Below are 5,884 nucleotides of genomic sequence, written 5' to 3' on the forward strand. Positions count from 1 at the left end.
TAATACCGCCTGGAACACCATAGTGTGATGGTGTGTCCGAATATCATAGTTGCACCCTATTGGATATGGTGCGTACCATGATGTTTCTTATCGAATTACCACTATCGTTCATGGGTTAGGCATTAGAGACAACCGCACTCACTTTAATAGGGCACCACGTAATTTTGTTGAGACGACACCGTTTGAACTATGGTTTGGAGAAACCTAAGTTGTCGTTTCTTGAAAGTTTGGGGCTGCGACGCTTATGTGAAAAAGTTTCATCGTGATAAGCTCGAACCCACAACGGATAAATACATCTTCATAGAATAACCAAAATGGTTGGGTATACCTCCTATCTCAGATCCGGAAGCAAGAGTAATTGTTTCTAGAAATGGGTCCTTTCTCGAGGAAAAGTTTCTCTTGAAAGAATTGAGTGGGAGGATGTTGGAGACTTGATGAGGTTATTGAACCATCACTTCAACTAGTGTGTAGCAGGGCACAGGAAGTTGTTCCGGTGGCACCTACACCAATTGAAGTAGAAGTTTATGATAGTGACCATGAAACTTCGGATCAAGTAACTACCAAACCTCGTAGGTCGACAAGGATGCGTACTACTTCAGAATGGTACGGTAATCCTGTCTTGGAGGTCATGTTGCTAGACAACAATGAACCTATGAGCTATGGAGAAGCGATGGTGGGCCCGGATTCCGACAAATGGCTAAGAGGCCATAAAATCCGAGAGAGGATCCATGTATGAGAACAAAGTGTGGACTTTGGAAGAATTAATTGATGGTCGTAAGGCTGTTGGGTACAGATGGATTTTAAAAGGAAGACAGACAATGATGGTAAGTATTACCATTAAGAAAGCTCGACTTGTCGTTAAGATGTTTTCCGACAAGTTCAAGGAGTTGACTACGATGAGGCTTTCTCACTCGTAGCGATGCTAAGAGTCTATTGGAATTATATTAGCAATTACTGCATGATTTATGAAATCTTGCAGATAGGATGTCAAAACATTGTTTCCTCGACGATATCCTTGAGGAAAGGTTGTATGTGATACAACTAGAAGGTTTTGACAAATCCTGAAAGACGCTAACAAGTATGCAAAGCTCCAGCAATCCTTCTAAGGACTGGAGTAAGCATCTCGGAGTTGGAATGTACGCTTTGATGAGATGATCGAAGATTTTCGGTTTATACAAAGTTTATGAGAAACTTGTATTTCCGAAGAAGTGAGTGGGAGCACTATAGAATTTCTGATGAGTATATGTTGTTGACATATTGTTGATCAAAAATGATGTAGAATTTCTGGAAAGCATATATGGTTATTTGAAAAGTGTTTTTAATAGAAAACCTGGATTAAGCTGCTTGAACATTAAGCATCATGATCTATGAGGATAGATCAAAAACCGCTAAATGGTACTTTCAAATGAGCACATACCTTGACAAGATCTTGAAGGTGTTCAAGATGGATCAGTCAAAGAAGGAGTTCTTGCCTGAGTTGTAAGGTATGAAGTTAAGAGTTAAAGCTCGACCACGGCAGAAGAGAGAGAAAGGACGAAGGTCGTCCCCTATGCTTTAGACGTAGGCTCTATAGTATGCTATGTTGTGTACCGCACCGGAAGTGTGACTTGCCATGAGTTTGGCAAGGGGCTACAAGAGTGATCCAGGAATGGATCATTGGACAACGGTCAAAATTGTCCTTGGAGTAAATAAGGACATGTTTCTCAATTATGGAGGTGATAAAGAGTTCGGCGTAAAGGGTTACGTCGATGCAAGCTTTAACACCTATCCCAATGACTCTGAGTAGCAAACTGGATACGTATAGTGGAGCAACCATTTGGAATAGCTCCAAGTGGAGCGTGGAAGCAGCATTTACAATATGACCTAGAGATTTGCGAAGTACATACAGATCTGAATGTCGCAGACCCGTTGACTAAAACCTTTCTCACAAGCAAAACATGATCAAACCCCACAACTCATTGAGTCTTAATCACATGGTGAAGTGAACTAGTTTAGTGACACTAGTAAACTCTTTGGATGTTGGTCACATGGTGATTTGACCTATCAGTGTTAATCACATGGCGATGTGAACTAGATTATTGACTCTAGTGCAAGTGGGAGACTGTTAGAAATATGCCCTAGAGGCAATAATAAATTAGTTATTATTATTATATTTCCTTGTTCATGATAATCGTTTATTATCCATGCTATAATTGTATTGATAGGAATCTCAGATACATGTGTGGGTATATGGACAACACCATGTCCCTAGTAAGCCTCTAATTGACTAGCTCGTTGATCAATAGATGGTTATGGTTTCCTGACCATGGACATTGGATGTCGTTGATAACGGGATCACATCATTAGGAGAATGATGTGATGGACAAGACCCAATGCTAAGCCTAGCACAAAGATCATGTAGTTCGTATGCTAAAGCTTTTATAATGTCAAGTATCATATCCTTAGACCATGAGATTGTGCAACTCCCGGATACCGTAGGAATGCTTTGGGTGTACCAAACGTCAAAACATAACTGCGTGGCTATAAAGGTATGCTACGGGTATCTCCGAAAGTGTCTGTTGGGTTGGCACGAATTGAGACTCGGATTTTTCACTCCGGTTGACGGAGAGGTATCTCTGGGCCCACTCGGTAGGACATCATCATAATGTGCACAATGTGACCAAGGGGTTGATCACGGTATGATGTGTTACGGAACGAGTAAAGGGACTTGCCGGTAACGAGATAGAACAAGGTGTCGGCATACCGACGATCGAATCTCGGGCAAGTATAATACCGCTAGACAAAGGGAATTGTATACATGATCGATTGAGTACTTGACATCGTGGTTCATCCGATGAGATCATCATGGAACATGTGGGAGCCAACATGGGTATCCAGATCCCGCTGTTGGTTATTGACTGGAGAACGTCTAGGTCATGTCTGCATGGTTCCCGAACCCGTAGGGTCTACACACTTAAGGTTCCATGACGCTAGGGTTATAGGGAATAGATATACGTGGTTACCAAATGTTGTTCGAAGTACCGGATGAGATCTCGGACGTCACGAGGAGTTCCGGAATGGTCCGGAGGTAAAGATTTATATATGGAAAGTTGTTGTTCAGGTTCCGGGAAAAGTTCGGGTTTTTCAGGTATTGTACCGGGAAGCTTACAGAAGGTTCCGGAGGATTCCGGAGGGGTCCGGAGGTCCGGAAATTGTTCCACCACGTCCAATACAGCAGCATGGGCTGTAAGGGGGTGCCCTAGCCTTAATGGGCCAGGGGCACCAGCCCCCCCAAGGCCCATGCGCATGGGAGAGGGGAAACCCTAAGGGGAGGGCCTCCACTTGACTTGGGAGGCACTCCTCCCCCCCTTGGCCGCCGCCCCAACCCTAGATGGGATCTAGGGGGGCCGGCCCCCTTCTCTCCCCACCTATAAATAGTGGAGGGGTGGGAGGGCAGCCGCACCCCAAGTTCTGGCGCAACCATCCCCCTCTCCCAAGTACTCCTCCTCTCCCGCGGTGCTTGGCGAAGCCCTGCAGGATTGCCACGCTCCTCCACCACCACCACGCTGTCGTGCTGCTGCTGGACGGAGTCTTCTCCAACCTCTCCCTCTCTCCTTGCTAGATCAAGGCATGGGAGACGTCACTGGGCTGCACGTGTGTTGAACACGGAGGTGCCATCCGTTCGGCACTAGGATCTCCGGTGATTTGGATCACGACGAGTATGACTCCTTCAAACCCGTTCTCTTGAATGCTCCAGCATAGCGATCTACAAAGGTATGTAGATGCACTCTCCTTCCCCTCGTTGCTGGTTTCTCCATAGATAGATCTTGGTGATTCGTAGGAAAATTTTGAATTTCTGCTATGTTCCCCAACAGTTCGAGACGTATCAAGCATCCCCAAGCTTAATTCCTGCTCGTCCTTGAGTAGGTAAATGATAAAAAAATAAATTTTTGATGTGGAATGCTACCTAGCATAATTCTCAATGTAATTTTCTTTATTGTGGCATGAATGTTCAGATCCAAATGATTCAAGATAAAAGTTCATATTGATAAAAGAAATAGTAACACTTCAAGCATACTAATCAAAGCAATCGTGTCTTCTCAAAATAACATGGCAAAAGAAAGTTCATCCCTACAAAATCATATAGTCAGGCTATGCTCCATTTTTGTCACACAAAGATGTTCCCAACTTCTATACCCCCGATGACAAGCCAAGAAATTGTTTCGTACTTAAATAATCTCAAACTTTTTCAACCTTCACGCAATACATGAGCGTGAGCCATGGATATAGCACTATGGGTGGAATAGAATAATGATTGGGGATTGTGTGGAGAAGACAAAAAAAGGAGAAAGTCTCACATTGACGAGGATACTCAACAGGCTATGGGAATGCCCATCAATTGATGTCAACATGAGGAGTAGGGATTGTCATGCAACGGATGCACTAGAGCTATAAATGAATGAAAGCTCAAGAAAAGAAAGCTAGTGGGTGTGCATCCAACTTGCTTGCTCACGACCTAGGGCATTTGAGGAAGCCCATCGTAGGAATATACAAGCCACGTTCTATAATGAAAAATTCCCACTAGTATATGAAAGTGACAACCTATGAGACTCTCTACATGAAGAACATGGTGCTACTTTGAAGCACAATGTATGAGACACATAAAGAACAAGGTGCTACTTTGAAGCACAAGTGTGGAAAAAGAGATAGTAGCATTGCCCTTTTATTTATTTATTTATTTTATTTCTTTTCTTTTTTTATTTTTTTTCTTTGGCCTTTCTTTTTTTTCTTTTTTCTTTTCTTTTTGGGCAATGCTCTAATAATGATGATCATCACACTTTTATTGATTACAACACATGAATTACAACTCGAAACTAGAACAAGATATGACTCTATATGAATGCCTCCGGCGGTGTACCGGGATGGTGCAATGAATCAAGAGTGACATGTATGGAAAATAATGCATGGTGGCTTTACCACAAATACGATGTCAACTACATGATCATGCAATGGCAATATGACAAAAGTAATGTATGTCATGATGATGACAAACGAAACGGTGGAAAGTTGCATGGCAATATATCTCGGAATGGCTATGGAAATGCCATAAATTGGTAGGTATGGTGGCTGTTTTGAGGAAGATAGAAGGAGGTTTATGTGTGATAGAGCGTATCATATCACAGGGTTTGGATGCACCGGCGAAGTTTGCACCAGCTCTCAAGGTGAGAAAGGGCAATGCATGGTACTGAAGAGGCTAGCAATGGTTGAAAGGTAAAAGTGCGTATAATCCATGGACTCAACATTAGTCAAAAGAACTCATATACTTATTGCAAAAATTTAGAAGTCATCAAAAACCAAGCACTACGCGCATGCTCCTAGGGGGATAGATTGGTAGGAAAACACCATCGCTCGTCCCCGACCGCCACTCATAAGGATGTACAAGCCAGGTACACTTCATGCTTCAAATTTGTTACACAACTTTAACCATATGTGCATGCTACGGGACTTGCTAACTTCGACACAAGTATTCTTTAAATTCATAATCACCCAACTAGCATGACTTTAATATCACTACCTCCCTATCTCAAAACAGTCATCAAGTATCAAGTTGATCATAGCAACCAATTCACTTCCTATGATAGTTTTTATTATACCCAACTTGGATGCTCATCATTCTATGACCAATTCATAACCATAGAAAATACCATGCTGTTCTAAGAGACTCTCAAAATAATATAAGTGAAGCATGAGAGACTAGCAATTTCTTCAAAATTAATCCACCTTCATGCTCTAAAAGATATTAGTGAAGCACTAGAGAAAAACCTATCAAGCGCAAAAGATATAAGTGAAGCACATAGAGTATTCTATCAACTCCTAAGGAAATAGGCTTATCCCAAAAGGTGTG

Source organism: Triticum aestivum, chromosome 7B (genome assembly GCF_018294505.1).
Source record: "Triticum aestivum cultivar Chinese Spring chromosome 7B, IWGSC CS RefSeq v2.1, whole genome shotgun sequence".
Classification (NCBI taxonomy): Eukaryota; Viridiplantae; Streptophyta; class Magnoliopsida; order Poales; family Poaceae; genus Triticum; species Triticum aestivum.